This window comes from Bos grunniens, chromosome 6 (assembly GCF_055505025.1).
Source record: "Bos grunniens cultivar Pamir isolate PY7600 chromosome 6, Bosgru_T2T1.0, whole genome shotgun sequence".
NCBI classification, from domain to species: Eukaryota; Metazoa; Chordata; class Mammalia; order Artiodactyla; family Bovidae; genus Bos; species Bos grunniens.
In genome coordinates this window covers 112,687,165-112,706,530 of record NC_141170.1, presented here as the reverse complement: position 1 = coordinate 112,706,530, position 19,366 = coordinate 112,687,165, and the positions used below count along the sequence as shown (strand labels likewise).

At 39.7% G+C, this 19,366-nt stretch overlaps 1 long non-coding RNA gene across 1 annotated transcript; it reads left to right on the top strand.

The window, feature by feature from the left end:
* Positions 1-3,096: 3,096 nt before the first annotated feature.
* On the top strand, positions 3,097-18,905 carry LOC147371228 (uncharacterized). Its single transcript, XR_015166005.1, has 2 exons — positions 3,097-3,392; positions 16,132-18,905. It is a non-coding gene; the product is annotated as an uncharacterized LOC147371228 (long non-coding RNA).
* The last annotated feature ends 461 nt before the right edge of the window (positions 18,906-19,366 follow it).

Genomic DNA, 19,366 nt, shown 5'->3' with positions numbered 1-19,366 from the left:
ATGTCTATCATTAGTAAAAATGGTGAATCAGTTTGCACTTAATGAAAGGGGCTTAATATATTAGCTTTTCCAGGAATATTGAGTATGGGTTATGGAGCCAGACTGCCACATTGTTCAGTTCCTTGCTCTCTCAACATACTAAATGTAACCTTGAACAAGTCATTAAATTTATCTGTGCTTCAACTTCCTCACTGGAAAATTAGAAAATAATATCTGCCTCTTCATAGAGTCATTGTGAGAATTACCTTAAAAGAGTCATTAAAAAAAAGTGCTTTACATAATCTCTGACACGATAGTGTTCAATAAAACTTTATTTTTATTATAAATTTTTTTTCTTACTACTACTACTATTCGGAATATTGCAGGACATAGAGACTCTGTATCATATATTTAGAGGAGATATTTGAGGAAGGGGAGCCTGTCACTGCTCATATATTATCATAGTATACCAGGTACTAAACCAGAGTTTAAACACTGGAAGATTTTTACACTTGGTATCTAAATTTGTAGACAAAAATCTTCAAGTATTTTTATTTCCTTATAGAATGTTAATTTACTTATATTTTTCCTCTCAGTCCAGGGTTAGAAAGTCCACACCATTTTTTAAGTTTGTACTTTAAAGAATATATATTTAACATGGAGTCATTGCAGAAGATTACCCTATGTTGGAAAAAACTTTATTTTTTTCTGAAGGACATGTGTATATGAAATTTGAAAATATAGGCTTTACACTGTATGCCTCTAGAGACAAGGAATGGATATATTAAAAATGGAAAAAAAAAAAACTTCTAAGGAAACTTTTAAAAATATATACTGCACTGCTGCTGCTGCTGCTGCTGCTGCTGCTGCTAAGTCACTTCAGTTCGTGTCCTACTCTGTGCGACCCCAGAGACGGCAGCCCACCAGGCCCCACCATCCCTGGGATTCTCCAGGCAAGAACACTAGAGTGGGTTGCCATTTCCTCCTCCAATGCATGAAAGTGAAAAGTGAAAGTGAAGTCGCCCAGTCGTCTCCGACTCTTAGCGACCCCATGGACTGCAGCCTACCAGGCTCCTCCATCCATGGGATTTTCCAGGCAAGAGTACTGGAGTGGGGTGCCATATACTGAACTAGTAAGGATATAATATTTGAGAAAGGCTATGATTCAAAAGCAAGATACGCAGATACGTTATTTAGAAAGAGGGTGGCTCGGGAAACAGCAAATGATTTGATTATATATTTTGGATAGAACTATTTCTATGAATAAGCCACTCACCTCTTTCTTTTTACTGGCCTGGGTTAGCGGCTTATGCTCACTTTTCTTTTTAATAATAAAGTACACCATAAAATTAAACTGAATTATAGTCCTAATCTTAGACTGCCACAATAAGAAGAAACTTAGTGACGACTTTATATAAATTTGGAAATTTTTATTAAAACTTCTGACCATGACAAAAATAAATTTTGAGTCCAAAAAAAAAAAAAAAACAAAAGCATGATCAGAAAATTTCAAATAGAGCATTGAATTAGATCTCTAAATACCACCATGCACTCAGTAAACAGATTTAGCTGGCAGTGCAAATCAAATTGGGAAAACTGAACATCTCAGTAATGCTGCCAGTTTCTCAAGCCAGTTTCTCAAAGGTTTATATCTTTGAATTCTTGCCTAAGTCAGTATTATAGTATATGGAATGTTCCATGAGTTTAATTTAAGCCCTGCATTTAAAGGTATGTAATTGTAATTCCACTCCTCAACTATAAACTTATAGGAGATTTGAAGGAAATAACTGGCTACAAACAGGAGAGTTAAATAGGAAATGTGGGCAGTCAGTGTGTTTTGAACCCCTATTTCTCTCTTAGGATTAGATTTGAGGCCATTAGCTGCTATAACAAATAAACACACAAGTGTGCAATAGCTCAACTACAGTAAAGATTTATTTCCCACTCAAGTCCAAAAATGGAAGTTCTTAGTTCATGGATGGTCTGAGCAAAATTCAGAGACCCAGGCTTCTCCAGTTTTAGTTCAGTTCAGTTAAGTCGCTCAGTCGTGTCCGACTTTTTGCGACCCCATGAATCGCAGCACTCCAGGCCTCCCTGTCCATCACCAACTCTGGAGGTCACTCAAACTCATGTCCATCAAGTCAGTGATGCCATCCAGCCATCTCTCCAGTTTAGGATCTGTTATTTTCAGCATGTTGTTTCCAGTATGGCCGACTAGGCCTCAGCCAATCAAAAGGGAAAGGAATAAATATCATCAAGTGGAAAGATTTCCTAGACAAGACCTGGAAATAGAACAGGTCACTTATAGTCATATTCCACTGGCTGGAACTCAGTTACATGGCCACATCTCACTTCAAAGGAAGCGGGAAAAGAGTCCAAGGTGTGCCCAGGATGACAGGCCACAGCCACACTCCTCTGTGTAGACTGATCTCTGAGGACTATAGTTTCCTTTCCTCAGTCTCTAGTGCTCTCCCAGCTGCCTCCATCACCTCTTCAACTGCTGGAGGAAAGCAGTCTATTTAATTCACAGTTATGTGTCAGCCCTGGGTGTGAATTTTAAAAGCAGAAGACTGAAGAATGATTACTCATTCCATAAGAAGACAAGTAGAAAATTTTGTTTTTTTCTTGGTTGTGGTTTTGTGGGTTGGGTTGGCTGGTTGTTTTGGTAAAACAGGTTCAAAAAATACTTTGAGCGAGGTCCTTAATCCACAAAAAAAAAAAAGGCAAGTTCTAAAAACCAGTCAGATTTTTGGAAAATGGGAGAGAAAGTACAAATTAAATAATAGTATAAATAGCATCTGTTTAATTCTGGCTATTTCTTAATATCTTTAGCTATCCACAATGTAAAGTTTTGGCAGATTGGTGTCTGTACTGGTATTAAGTAAAAGATGTATCTCATCAAGTCAGCAACAGAGACCATGGGTTAATTCCTATACTTAGTTTGCATTTTTTAAATAGAAATCCTAAGTACAACGTGTTCCAAAACTGAAATCTTGACTCTTTCAGAAACTTGCTCCACCCACATACTGTCCCTTCTCTGTTGATGCAACTCTAACCTAAGAGTTGCACAAGACCAAAATTTAAAGTCATTTTTAACATCTTTCTCTCATACCTCTTATCCAAACTTCTCTCTTCTCTTATCCAAGAAGTCCTATTGATTCAATGTTCAAAACATCCGGAATATGAACACTTCTCCTCATCTTCACTTATGGGTTGAATCCCATCCTCTTTCATCTTGATTACTGAAATAGACCCTTAACTAATTTCAGTGTTTTTATTTTTGCCTACCCATCCCCACCTGTACCTCCATACCATACTATACACACACAGAGACTCCTCTCAACCCATGGGGTTGGGGAAGAAGCAAAAGTTGAAACAGTGAAATTCGTCTGGGATCTACCGCAGTAATCCAGGTAAGAGGCAGTGAATGTTACTACCACTTTCTCCATCAGTCCGCTTCAGCCGTAATGACCTTATTGCTATTTTTGAACAAGCTATTCTCTCACATTTCTCTCTAATGTCACTTCTCAACCAGGCCTTTCCTGAGTGTCCTATAAATATTTTGATGTGTTGTCCATCCTCCTACTCAGAATTTTCAAAGCCTTTTGAAATGAGTTTTCACTTTCTCTTTTCTTAATTGTAATTGAAATATGAAATTATATTAGTTTCAGGAACACAACATAGTGATTTGTTATCTGTATATACTGCAAAATGATCACTATAAGAAGTCTAGTTAGCGTCCATTACTACACATAGCTACCAAAACAATGTTTTTCTTGTGATGAGTACTTTTGGGGAACACATGTATACCTGTGGCGGATTCATTTTGATATATGGCAAAACCAATACAATATTGTAAAGTTAAAAAATAAAATAAAATTTAAAAAAAAGATCTACTGTCATAGCAACTGTCAAATATGCAATACATGATTTTTTAGTATAGTCACCATGCTGTACATTACATCCATGTGATTTATTTGTAACTGAAAATCTGTACTTGTGCCTTTTACCCCTTTACACATTTTGCTGAGCTCCACCCCCCACCTCTGGTAAGTAAACACAAATCTGTTCTCTGGATCTATGAGCTTGTTTTCTTTTTAAGATTCCACGTGTAAAATCATATGGTATTCCTCTTTCTCTGTTAGACTTATTTCACTTAGCGTCATGCCCTCAAGGTCCATCCATGTAGTGGCAGTGGCAAATGGAAAGATTTCATTTTTTATGACTGAATAATATTTCATTGTATTTATTTATAATACCGTACTTTCTTTATTCATTTATCTGTCAGTTAGTGTTAAGTTGTTTCCATGACTTGGCTATTGTAAATAATGCTGCAATGAGCATGGGGATGCATGTATGTTTTTGAATTAGTGGTTTTTTTGTTTTTTGTTTTTTCTTTAGGCAAATACCTAGGAGTGGAATTGCTAGATCACATGGACTTCTGTTATTAAGACTGGAAGGCCTCCTCCCCCCATACTGTTTTGCATAGTGGCTGCACTAACTTACATTCCCAGCAGTAGTCCATAAGGGTCCCTTTTTCTCTGTATCCTCACCAACATGTGCTGTTTTCATGTCTGGTGGTTTCCTCATCTTTGTCACAAGCATTCTTGCCGCATAACTACTTAGCCACAAGGCAGTCTTGCCATAAAAGATAAGTAACAAAAAATAAAAGGACATTAAAAGAATGTAAACAGGAAACATCAGAAAGGAATAGACTATTGCAAAATAGAAAATATTTGAATACCTTTAAAATATGTGTAGACTCATGGAAATACTTCTCCAAAAAATTTATTTCTTGGCTTGTACCAAAACACTGGTCTTCCAGGTCTTTTTTCATAGTATTTTATATCTTTTTTTTGGCTTCTCCTTGTTCAGAATCGTACTTTTTTTTTTCCCACTAAAATGTCTTCTTTCATTTAGATAGACTTCCCGAATACTAGGATGCCTATTTATAACTGAGCTTTGTACTGTGTTGTGTAAACCTTCCACACTATTGGTTTTTCTTGGAATATTATTGTCACATGTCCATTGAGAGGCATTCTAAAGTTCTGTGGGAAATGGGTATTTTGCCTCTTTCTCCTCCAATGTACTGTATTTCAAAAACAAAAAACAAAAACAACTTTTGGTGCAAAGTCATCATCATCTGTCACGCTTTTTGTACATCAAACCAAACTATCAACCATTCATTTTATTTTTACAGAAAAATTGCCATATAGCCAATTAGTTTTGCTGCAAAATGTGGCAAAATGCTTGTGGCAAAGATGCTTAGGGCAAAAGTACCTAGAAACGTTATTTCTGAAAGAAGAATGGAACTGGAAGAATCAAGCTACCTGACTTCAGGCTCTACTACAAAGCCACAGTTATCAAGACAGTATGGTACTGGCACAAAGACAGAAATATAGATCAATGGAACAAAATAGAAAGCCCAGAGATAAATCCATGCACATATGGACACCTTATCTCTGACAAAGGAGGCAAGAATATACAATGGATTAAAGACAATCTCTTTAACAAGTGGTGCTGGGAAAACTGGTCAACCACTTGTAAAAGAATGAAACTAGAACACTTTCTAACACCATACACAAAAATAAACTCAAAATGGATTAAAGATCTCAACATAAGACCAGAAACTATAAAACTCCTAGAGGAGAACATAGGGAAAACACTCTCTGACATACATTACAGCAGGATCCTCTATGACCCACCTCCCAGAATATTGGAAATAAAAGCAAAAATAAACAAATGGGACCTAATTAACCTTAAAAGCTTCTGCACATCAAAGGAAACTATAAGCAAGGTGAAAAGACAGCCTTCAGAATGGGAGAAAATAATAGCAAATGAAGCAACTAACAAAAAACTAATCTCAAAAATATACAAGCAACGCCTACAGCTCAATTCCAGAAAAATAAATGACCCAGTCAAAAAATGGGCCAAAGAACTAAATAGACATTTCTCCAAAGAAGACATACAGATGGCTAACAAACACATGAAAAGATGCTCAACATCACTCATTATCAGAGAAATGCAAGTCAAAACCACTATGAGGTACCATTTCACACCAATCAGAATGGCTGCGATCCAAAAGTCTACAAAAAATAAATGCTGGAGAGGGTGTGGAGTAAAGGGAACACTGTTGGTGGGAATGCAAACTAGTATAGCCACTATGGAGAACAGTGTGGAGATTCCTTAAAAAACTGGAAATAGAACTGCCTTATGATCCAGCAATCCCACTGCTGGGCATACACACTGAGGAAACCAGAAGGGGAAGAGACACGTGTACCCCAATGTTCATCGCAGCACTGTTTATAATAGCCAGGACATGGAAGCAACCTAGATGTCCATCAGCAGATGAATGGATAAGAAAGCAGTGGTACATACACACAATGGAGTATTACTCCGCCATTAAAAAGAATACATTTGAATCAGTTCTAATGAGGTGGATGAAAATGGAGCCTATTATACATAGTGAAGTAAGCTACAAGGAAAAACACCAATACAGTATACTAACGCATATATATGGAATTTAGAAACATGGTAACAATAACTCTGTGTACGAGACAGCAAAAGAGACACTGATGTATAGAACAGTCTTATGGACTCTGTGGGAGAGGGAGAGGGTGGGAAGATTTGGGAGAATGGCATTGAAACATGTAAAATATCATGTATGAAACAAGATGCCAGTCCAGGTTCGATGCACGATACTGGATGCTTGGGGCTAGTGCACTGGGACGACCCAGAGGGATGGTATGGGGAGGGAGGAGGGAGGAGGGTTCAGGATGGGGAACACATGTATACCTGTGGTGGATTCATTTTGATATTTGGCAAAACTAATTCAATGATGTAAAGTTTAAAAATAAAATAAAAAAAAGAAACGTTATTTCTTGACTTTGTATATAATAGCCATTCTAATAGGTATAAGGTGATATCTCATTATGGATTTGGTTTGCTTTTCCCTGATGATTGATGGCAATAAGGAGTTCATGATCTGAGCCACAGTCAGCTCCTGGTCTTGTTTTTGTTGACTGTATAGAGCTTCTCCATCTTTGGCTGCAAAGAATATGATCAATCTGATTTTGGTGTTGACCATCTGGTGATGTCCATGTGTAGAGTCTTCTCTTGTGTTGTTGGAAGAGGGTGTTTGCTATGACCAGTGCATTCTCTTGGCAAAGCTCTATTAGCCTTTGCCCTGCTTCATTCCGTATTCCAAGACCAAATTTGCCTGTTACTCCAGGTGTTTCTTGACTTCCTACTTTTGTATTCCATTCCCCTATAATGAAAAGGACATCTTCTTTGGGGTGTTAGTTCTAAAAGGTCTTGTAGGTCTTCATAGAACCGTTCAACTTCAGCTTCTTCAGCATTACTGGTTGGGGCATAGACTTGGATTACTGTGATCTTGAATGGTTTGCCTTGGAAATGAACAGAGATCATTCTGTCGTTTTTGAGATTGCATCCAAGTACTGCATTTCGGACTCTTTTGTTGACCATGATGGCTACTCCATTTCTTCTAAGGGATTCCTGCCCGCAGTAGTAGATATAATGGTCATCTGAGTTAAATTCACCCATTCCAGTCCATTTTAGTTCGCTGATTCCTAGAATGTCGATGTTCATTCTTGCCATCTCTTGTTTGACCACTTCCAATTTGCCTTGATTCATGGACCTGACATTCCAGGTTCCTATGCAATATTGCTCTTTACAGCATCAGACCTTGCTTGTATCACCAGTCACATCCACAGCTGGGTATTGTTTTTGCTTTGGCTCCATCCCTTCATTCTTTCCGGAGTTAATGTCTCCACTGATCTCCAGTAGCATATTGGGCACCTACTGACCTGGGGAGTTCCTCTTTCAGTATCCTATCATTTTGCCTTTTCATACGGTTCATGGGGTTCTCAAGGCAAGAATACTGAAGTGGTTTGCCATTCCCTTCTCCAGTGGACCACATTCTGTCAGCCCTCTCCACCATGCCCACTGGTCTTGAGTGGCCCCACAGAGCATGGCTTAGTTTCATTGAGTTAGACAAAGCTGTGGTCCCAGTGTGATTAGATTGACTAGTTTTCTGTGATTATGGTTTCAGTGTGTCTGCCCTCTAATACCCTCTTGAAACACCTACCATCTTACTTGGGTTTCTCTTACCTTGGACGTGGGGTATCGGTTCATGCCTGCTCCAGCAAAGCGCACCTGCTGCTCCTTACCTTGGACGAGGGGTATCTCCTCACTGCCGCCCCTCCTGACCTTGAACATGGAGTAGCTCTTCTCGGCCCTCCTGCCCCTGTGCACTCACTGCTCCTTAGACGTGGGGCTGCCCTTCTTGGCCGCCGCCCCTGACCTCAGCCATGGGGTACTCCTCCCAGCCGCTGCCCCTGGCCTCGGGTGTTGGGTAGCTCCCCCCGGCTCCTGCCCCTGACCTCGGACGTTAGGTAGCTCCTGTTGGCCACTCCTGCCCCTTCGCAGCCTGGCACTCATGGCCGCCACCCCTGACAAGACCCGGAGCAGACTGTGGCTCAGATCATGAACTCCTTATTGCCAAATTCAGACTTAAATTGAAGAAAGTAGGGAAAATCACTAGACCATTCAGGTATGACCTAAATCAAATCCCTTATGATTATACAGTGGAAGTCAGAAATAGATTTAAGGGACCAGATCTGATAGATAGAGTGCCTGATGAACTATGGACAGAGGTTTGTGACATTGTACAGGAGACAGGGATCAAGACCACCACCATGGAAAAGAAATGCAAAAAAGCAAAATGGCTGTCTGGGGAGGCCTTACAAATAGCTGTGAAAAGAAGAGAAGCAAAAAGCAAAGGAGAAAAGGAAAGATATAAGCATCTGAATGAAGAGTTCCAAACAACAGCAAGGAGAGAAAAGAAAGCCTTCCTCAGCGATCAATGCAAAGAAATAGAGGAAAGCAACAGAATGGGAAAGACTAGAGATCTCTTCAAGAAAATTAGAGATACCAAGGGAATATTTCATGCAAATATGGGCTTGATAAAGGACAGAAATGGTATGGACTTAACAGAAACAGAAGATATTAAGAAGATGTGGCAAGAATACACAGAACTGTACAAAAAAGATCTTCACGACCCAGATAATCATGATGGTGTGATCACTGACCTAGAGCCAGACATCCTGGAATGTGAAGTCAAGTGGGCCTTAGAAAGCATCACTACGAACAAAGCTAGTGGAGGTGATGGAATTCCAGTTGAGCTATTTCCAATCCTGAAAGATGATGCTGTGAAAGTGCTGCACCCAATATGCCAGCAAATTTGGAAAATTCAGCAGTGGCCACAGGACTGGAAAAGGTCAATTTTCATTCCAATCTCAAATAAAGGCAATGCCAAAGCATGCTCAAACTACCGCACAATTGCACTCATCTCACACGCTAGTAAAGTAATGCTCAAAATTCTCCAAGCCAGGCTTCAGCAATATGTGAACCATGAACTTCCAGATGTTCAAGCTGGTTTTAGAAAAGGCAGAGGTACCAGAGGTCAAATGGCCAACATCTGCTGGATCATGGAACAAGCAAGAGAGTTCCAGAAAAACATCTATTTCTGCTTTATTGACTATGCCAAAGCCTTTGACTGTGTGGATCACAATAAACTGTGGAAAATTCTGAAAGAGATGGGAATACCAGACCACCTGACCTGCCTCATGAGAAACTTATATGCAGGTCAGGAAGCAACAGTTAGAACTGGACATGGAACAGACTGGTTCCAAATAGGAAAAGGAGTATGTCAAGGCTGTATATTATCACCCTGCTTATTTAACTTATATGCAGAATACATCATGATAAACGCTGGGCTGGAAGAAGCATAAGCTGAAATCAAGATTGCTGGGAGAAATATCAATAACCTTAGATATGCAAATGACACCACCCTTATGGCAGAAATTAAAGAGGAACTAAAAAGCCTCTTGATGAAGGTGAAAGCGGAGAGTGAAAAAGTTGGCTTAAAGCTCAACATTCAGAAAACGAAGATCATGGCATCCGGTCCCATCATTTCATGGGAAATAGATGGGGAAACAGTGGAAACAGTGTCAGACTTTATTTTTGGGGGCTCCAAAATCACTACAGATGGTGACTGCAGCCATGAAAGTAAAAGACTCTTAGTCCTTGGAAGGAAAGTTATGACCAAACTAGATAGCATATTCAAAAGCAGAGACATTACTTTGCCAACAAAGGTTCGTCTAGTCAAGGCTATGGTTTTTCCTGTGGTCATGTATGGATGTGAGAGTTGGACTGTGAAGAAAGCTGAGTGCTGAAAAATTGATGCTTTTTTTTGTTTGTTTTGTTTTTGTTTTGTTTTAATTTTATTTTATTTTTAAACTTTACAATATTGTATTAGTTTTGCCAAATATCGAAATGAATCCGCCACAGGTATATCTGTGTTCCCCATCCTGAACCCTCCTCCCTCCTCCCTCCCCATACCCTCCCTCTGGGTCGTCCCAGTGCACCAGCCCCAACCATCCAGTATCGTGCATCAAACCTGGACTGGTGACTCGTTTCATACATGATATTATACATGTTTCAATGCTATTCTCCCAAATCTCCCCACCCTCTCCCTCTCCCACAGAGTCCATAAGACTGATCTATACATCAGTGTCTCTTTTGCTGTCTCGTGCACAGAGTTATTGTTATCATCTTTCTAAATTCCATATATATGCGTTAGTATACTGTATTGGTGTTTTTCTTTCTGGCTTACTTCACTCTGTATAATAGGTTCCAGTTTCATCCATCTCATTAGAACTGATTCAAATGTATTCTTTTTAATGGCTGAGTAATACTCCATTGTGGAATTGATGCTTTTGAACTGTGGTGTTGGAGAAGACTCTTGAGAGTCCCTTAGACTGTAAGGAGATCCAACCAGTCCATTCTAAAGGAGATCAGTCCTGGGTATTCTTTGGAAGGATTGATGCTAAAGCTGAAACTCCAGTACTTTGGCCACCTCATGCAAAGAGTTGACTCATTGGAAAAGACTCTGATGCTGGGAGGGATTGGGGGCAGGAGGAGAAGGGAACGACAGAGGATGAGATGGCCAGATGGCATCACCGACTCGATGGACATGAGTTTAAGTGAGCTCTGGGAGTTGGTGATGGACAGGGAAGCCTGGCATGCTGCAATTCATGGGGTCACAAAGAGTCGGACACGACTGAGCGGCTGAACTAACTGGACTGAACTGACCTGATGATTGATGGTACAGAACACCTTTTCATGTACCAATTGGGCATGAGTATGTCTTAATGGAAAAATGTCTATTCAGATGCTCCCCCCATGTTTGTCTTTTTAGTTATTGAGTTATATATTTTTTATATTAACCCCTTATCAGATGGATGACTTGCAGATTTTCTGTCATTCAGTAGGTTGCCTTTTCATTTTGTTTATGGTTTCCTTTGCTGTGCAGAAGCCTTTTAGTTTAATGTAGTCCCATTTGATTATTTGCTTTGGTTGCCTTTGCTTTTGGTGTCTAATCCAAGAAATTATTTTCAAGCCTGGCATCAAGGAGCTTACCTGATTTTTCTTTTTTATGTAATATATAGTACTCTAACATTTTATAATTTGCATGATTTTTTATATTTATTGTTTGCCTCTCTTCTAGAATGTATACTTCACAGAACAGAGATTTCTTTTCTCTTTTTTTCATTTCTACCTTTCCAGTGCCTAGCAGAATACCTGGCACATAATAAACACTCTATGAATATGAATACCTCCCTCTTAGAGATTTGCAAAGTCAATTAATACATTATATTCTCTGAGATAGTCTTCTATAAAGAAAACTATTTAACTATAACCCAGCATTTCTCACATTTACTTAATGCAACTCCTTTTTCATGGAGCAACTGTTAGCATACAATGGAATTATCATTCTGAAGCTTATAATGGAGAAATATTGCTCTAGGTCAATGATTTAAAAATAATAATATCCAAATGGGATTTAACCCAGAAATAAAATGTGGGCTCAACATATGAAAATCAATGGGTCTCCTGCAGTGCAAGCAGATACAGTACCATCTGAGCCACCAGGGAATCCCCCAGTCACAGTAATGTGCTGTGCTTAGTCGGTCAGTCATGTCCGACTCTTTGAGACCCCATGGACTGTAGCCCACCAGGCTCCTGTGTCCATGGGATTCTCCAGGCAAGAATACTGGAGTGGTTGCCATGCCCTACTCCAGGGGATCTTCCCAACCCAGGGATCAAACCCAGGTCTCCCGCATTGCAGGCGGATTCTTTACCATCTGAGCCACCAGGGAAGGCCAATCATAGTCGTACAATATATTAGCTAAATAAAAGATGAAAATGACATGATCATCTCAATAGAGTCACAGACAGCATTTGAGAAAATCCAAAATTCTTTTATGATAAAAAGACTCAACAAATAAGGAATAGAAGTAAAAACTATCAGCCTGAAATATAAGACACTAAAATTTAAGATCAAAACTAAAATCAGAGTAACCAGGAGACTTTCACCTGAGATTCTAGCTTTGTTTGCCAACCTATCAGTTTCAGTGAAATTAGGATGCATTAACTGTAGGGGGAGGGAATATAACATATACACTAATACACAAATTCCACTGGGGTGTCCTGGGAGGCACTGTAACTTTTAAGATCCCTGAAAAGTTTTAGCCTGGAAATAGATTCGCCAAACCAAACAATCATGAGTTTAACATCGTCAGCGACTAATATGAACCATCTCCAACCCTCCTCTTCTGACTCAGAGAATGAAATGTTGCCACAGTCGAGCCTGACAGTGAAAGTGTTGAAGCCCTAAGTGGCTTTCTAACAAATTTAGACTTGACAGTTATTTTGTCTTTCTCTTGTCTTAGTGGGTTAGTCCACAAGAACACGGCACATTTTCTGGCTGCTGAGGGAAATACACCCTAAGCTATCTGCCTGCAGGCAGTTTTCCAGGATGGGTGCCCTGCAGATCGGGCTGTAGGGTGTACTTGTGACAGCTGTTTGACAACACAGGGGAAGGATGTCCAGAGGAGATTGTGGATGACTGCTAGGCCAAACTTCTCAACTTCTCATTAGTCTCCTTTTATAGAGTTAAGAGCTAACCACAAGCAGTTGCATGCTTTGATAAAAGTGGATCGTAGAAATGGAAATAAATGCCATATCTGGCATGCATTTTAGGCTCAGTTCTTTGAATAGTTGAATGTAAACCGTTGTCTTTTATGGGGTTGTATCGTCTAGCAGGTATTTTAACAGCTTTATGTTTTATCTAATATTGTTATATAAATTAAGCCATTTTCAGTTCAGGTCAGTTCATTTGTTCAGTCGTGTCCGACTCTTTGCAACCGCATGGACTGCTGCATACCAGGCTTTCCTGTCCCTCACCAACTCCTGGAGCTTGCTCAACTCATGTCCATCGAGTCAGGGATGCCATCCAACCATCTCATCCTCTATTGTCCCTTTCTCCTCCCACCTTCAATCTTTCCCAGCATCAGGGTCTTTTCCAATGAGTCAGTTCTTCGCATCAGGTGGCCAAAATATTGGAGCTTCAGCTTCAGCATCAGTACTTCCAATGAATATTCAGGACTGATTTCCAGTCAATATTCAGGATTGACTGGTTTGATCTCCTTGCAGTCCAAGGGGCTCTCAAGAGTCTTCTCCAACTCCACAGTTCAAAAGCATCAATTCTTCAGTACTCAGCTTTCTTCGAGACTTCCCTGGTGGCTCAGATGGTAGATTCCCCTGGAGAAGAAAATGGCAACCCACTCCAGTACTCTTGCCTGGAAAATCCCATGGACACAGTCCACAGGGTCGCAAAGAGTCGGACACAACTGAGCGACTTCACTTCAGCCTTCTTTATGGTCCAACTCTCTCATCCATACATAACTACTGGAAAAGCCATAGCTTTAACTTGATGGACTAAAATGACTTTGACTAAAATGACCTGGAATAGGCCATTTTGGGGTAAAACAAATCATATCTGAATATCAGTATTTAAGTGTTTCTAACATAAAATCATCTGGAATAATTTGCCTTGTTCTTAGAGCCTAAATTTTCCTGCTATGAACATAGCAATAGTGAAAGTCATCTTTCTATTTCTTGTGTTGCCAGGAAAGCTATTGTACAGATAGTGTAAAATAACCCTCTGAATTTAGCCTTGAATGAATGATATGGGCCTGAACTAAAAGAATATACGACCTTATAGGGTGCCTTCTTGGGAGCCAAATTTAAAAGGCTAATTTGTTTTCCTACCCTTGTTTATCTTTTGCTTTGATTTTATTACTTAGTTCTTGAGCTTGTTATGTTCCGTATGTATTTTGTAAGAGCCTGGACAAACCCTCTTAGAATAAAGTGAGGGTATAAATAATAAAATTTTAATTAAATAGTATAATCATTTAGTTGGACTTCCTTGAGCACATGCTGGGTGATTATGGGGATGATGAAACAGTAGAAAATCTTAGTGTTTTATTTAGGAACACCAGCTCGCTAACCACTTAAAATGCATAAACCATGTACACATAAATAAAGTTCTCCTTAACATTTGGGAGAAATTTTAAAATGAAAAAATAGACTGGAAGTGAGCATTAAATATTTATCAATATACTTTTATACTACTTGTTACGTGCCAGACACTATTCTGGTTGTTTTATATGTATGATGTATGTTCTACTATTACCATCCACGTTTTGCAAATGAGGAAACTGAGGATCAGAATGGCTAAGTACTTTGCTTAAAGTCACACTGGTTAAAACTGGTCAGCAGATTTGAAACAAGACAGTCTGACTATGGGGTCTATTACACCATTAGACAGTGTTAGCTCTTCAGATGGCACAGGCAGTTGTATAAATAGCTCTGTAACTCTGAATCCTGAAGGCTCAGTAGCATCGTCCTGGGAAGGGGTGAGGGAAATTAAAACACATTCTGATATCTGGGCCCCACTTGGAAATCATCACGTATATTTTCTAAAATCCCTACAGGGATTAATAAACAAAAGGACAACATTCTGTTCTTGTACCCTATGTTAAGAACTGCTGAAACAGACGAACCACCAGTTTCAGTTCATAAACCAAAGAGCAGCAAGGGCTTTGAAGAGATAGTCTTATGTTCTGAGCAGGCTTTTCAGAATCTTTGGAATGGGGGAATGATTAAAATGAGTGATGTGTCATAGTGATAAAACACTTATGAGAATAATCATGACCCAGTGAAACCAACCCATGTACATACAGGTTCCAAGCTGTCTCTGTCAACAAAAGACATAACAGTTGCAGGAGTAGGGTGTTACATTCTGTAGTCTAGAGAACACAGAAATTTAAGTCCAATGAAGGAGAGCAGACCAAACAATATCTCTTTCACAGCATATGTAGGTTACACTTTCCATTAATAGGAATGGAAAGAAGTACCATTGTAAGGTAGCCACTCACCAAGCTAAAAATAGAGCTGCATAATCCATTTTTACTATTTACATGAAAAATATATATATATATATATCCCTTTAAACCTATGCTTTATGGTCAAAACTGTGTGAAATATCTTTAATTTGTGATAGAAGATTACAGAGATGGAAGCTTGGTTTATTGAGTTCATTTATTCTCTATTTAAAAGCCAGACTTTATTTGGAGGAAAGAGAAAAAGAGTCAAGTGAGAAAGAGGTGAAGTGAAAGAACCTGAGTGTTACCAAGTCATAAAACTAACATGTGTATTTCTCTTGAGAGTTGTTGGTTCCTCATGGAGACAGGATGCAGTGCCTTTTAATGTCAACCCTCCCAAATCTTTCTATTATTTTAGTTCCTGGAGTTTTCCAGATGCACAGAGGATTTAACAAATTACAAAGACTACATGTATGAATTATTCACTGAGCTTTTTTGTTCATAGCCACACTGTTAAATGCAATTGTGTTGGGTGCCAAATACCTGAAAAGCAAGCAAGCAAGCAAACAACGGTTTAGATGCTTCAAAGCCTTTTGTGACATGATAGGAGTATAAAGAAGTAAATTAATACCGTGTGTCTGCAAAGGCTGCCCATGTTTATCCCTATACTAACACCAAACCGATTTGTTAATGAGGTGACTTAATAAGATGATAGTTATAGTTTCCTACTTATATTTCACTGTGAGGTTCTTAATATTCTTTCACCTAATTTTATCTTGGCTGCCATGTGGTAAACAGTGCTTAGCCTTGATGTGGCTTTTTTTTCTTTCTTTCTCTTCAGGCTTCACAGTTTTATGGAGCAGTTTTTCAGTTTGGAACTATAAAGGATCTCCTAGAGGATTTGCAGGCCTAACTCCATATCAGTTTGAATAAGCACAGAGACAGCACTTCGTGTAATCCTCCAAGGACTTCTCGTTGCAAGGCATTACATTAGATTGTTTGATGCTAGGGGGAGTATCTACAATACAATAAGAAAAGTGATAGCCAAAATAATAATAATCATAGTAATAATCTGTCATTAATGATCATGTGGGTATGTTCTAGCTTGTCATTTTCCCTGATGTAAGTAGTTTGAAGAAGCAAGCTAAACAAATTAATACTCTTACGTAAAATTACAGAGCAAGTAGCATTTCAGATAAATATTTTCTGACATGGTAAAAACACCTGTTGCTCTACAAACATTCTCTAGCCAGGGGACATTATCTGAGGAGGGTCATTGCACAGAATCCAGGAGGGCCCATCTTTCTCTCTTGACCTGCACTCTGCAGCATCTGAGCTTGCCAGGCAGACCTGGTCTCCTCCATGAGATTGGTAGGCACATGCCGGTGGAGTCGGCTTTGCAGAGCCAACTCCACCTGCCAAAGGGCTCCTAGATGTCCACTTTGAGTCAGAGTTACAGAACACTGCCATTTCAACTTGGAGTCTCAGCTGCATTTTCTATTTCAGCTTTACAAACCATTAATACACTGACTTGTTCCCAACATTTATGGCTACTTTCTGCCACTTGGAACTCAGAGAAAGGCGTGGGTGATTCATTGGCTCCTAACATTTTTTTTGACTCCTAACTTTAAATGGCCACCTTAGGCAAGTTGCTTCACCTTCCTATAAGTTTTAAGAATAAAATAAGAATGTTCAGTATTAAGGTCGCCTCCAGGCATTTCAGCTTTACTAGGTAACACATTTTTTAAAACCCAGCTGTAGCTGATTACCATTAAAAAATATATATATAGTCAGATTTGCATGGATGTAGGAGTAAAGGGAACTCTTGTGTGCTATTGGTAGGATTGTAAATTGGTGCAGCAGCTATGGAAAATAATATGGAATACCCTCAAAAAAGTAAAAATAGAATTACCATGTGATCAATTCCACTTCTGGGAATATATTCAAAAAATAAAAACCCTGACTCAACATGAAATCTGCACCCCTCCCCCATGTTCATAGCACGATTATTTACAATAGCTAAGACATAGAAATATCCTCAGTGTCCATTGTTGGATGAGTGGATAAAGATGTGGTGTATATATGCAATGGCATATTATTCAGCCATAAAAAGAACAAGAAAACCCCCTACTGTTATGTGGATCACAATAAACTGTGGAAAATTCTGAAAGAGATGGGAATACCAGACCACCTGATCTGCCTCTTGAGAAATTTGTATGCAGGTCAGGAAGCAACAGTTAGAACTGGACATGGAACAACAGACTGGTTCCAAATAGGAAAAGGAGTACGTCAAGGCTATATATTGTCACCCTGCTTATTTAACTTCTATGCAGAGTACATCATGAGAAACTCTAGACTGGAAGAAGCACAAGCTGGAATCAAGATTGCCGGGAGAAATATCAATAACCTCAGATATGCAGATGACACCACCCTTATGGCAGAAAGTGAAGAACTAAAAAGCCTCTTGATGAAAGTGAAAGAAGAGAGTGAGAAAGTTGGCTTAAAGCTCAACATTCAGAAAACGAAGATCATGGCATCTGGTCCCATCACTTCATGGGAAATAGATGGGGAAACAGTGGAAACAGTGTCAGACTTTATTTTTGGGGGCTCCAAAATCACTGCAGATGGTGACTTCAGCCATGAAATTAAAAGACGCTTACTCCTTGGAACAAAAGTTATGACCAACCTAGATAGCATATTGAAAAGCAGAGACATTACTTTGCCAAACAAAGGTCCATCTAGTCAAGGCTATGGTTTTTCCTGTGGTCATGTATGGATGTGAGAGTTGGACTGTGAAGAAAGCTGAGCACCAAAGAATTGATGCTTTTGAACTGTGGTGTTGGAGAAGACTCTTGAGAATCCCTTGGACTGCAAGGAGATCCAACCAGTCCATTCTGAAGGAGATCAGCCCTGGGATTTCTTTGGAAGGAATGATGCTAAAGCTGAAACTCCAGTACTTTGGCCACCTCATGCGAAGAGTTGACTCATTGGAAAAGACTCTGATGCTGGGAGGGATTGGGGGCAGGAGGAGAAGGGGACGACAGAGGATGAGATGGCTGGATGGCATCACTGACTCGATGGACGTGAGTCTGAGTGAACTCCGGGAGCTGGTGATGGCCAGGGAGGCCTGGCATGCTGCGACTCATGGGGTCGCAAAGAGTCAGACACGACTGAGCGACTGATCTGATCTGATCTGATCTGATGTAAGACCTTGGATAGATCTTGAAGGCATTTTGCTAAGTGAAGTAAGTCAGATACAGAAAGACAAATGCTGTATGATCTCACTTATAATCTTAAAACAAACAAACAGAAACCCAAACTCATAGAAAAGGAGATCAGACCTGTGGTTACCAGAGGAGAGGGTGAGGGAGTAGGGATGAGAGGAGCATGGTCAAAGGTTACAACCCTCCAGTTATGAGATAAATAATCACTGGGGATGTAATGTGCAACATGATGACCATGGCTAACACTGAAGAATGATACGTGGGCATATTGTATTATTGTGCTTTTCTTCTTTGCACTTCAGAGATGTTAGATTTTTCACAGCTGAAGGTTTGTGGCAACCCTGAGTTGTCAGAGGATGGTTAACATTTTTTAGTAATAAAAAATTTTAACTTAAAGTCTGTACATTTTTTTAAACATAATGCTATTGCACACTTAATAGACTGCAGTATAGTGTAAATATGTTTTTATTAGCACTGGGGAACCAAAAAAGTATGTGACTCACCTTACTGTGATATTCGCTTTATTGTGGTGGTCTAGAACCAAGGGAGAAGGCAATGGCACCCCACTCCAGTACTGTTGCCCGGAAAATCCCATGGATGGCGGAGCCTGGTAGGCTGCAGTCCATGGGGTCACTAACAGTCAGACACAACTGAACGACTTCACTTTCACTTCATTTTCATGCATTGGAGAAGGAAATGGCAACCCACTCCAGTGTTCTTGCCTGGAGAATCCCATGGACAGAGAAGCCTGGTAGGCTGCCGTCCATGGGGTCGCACAGAGTCGGACACGACTGAAGCGACTTAGCAGCAGGAACCAAACCTGCAATATCTCCAAGATATGCCAATATAGGA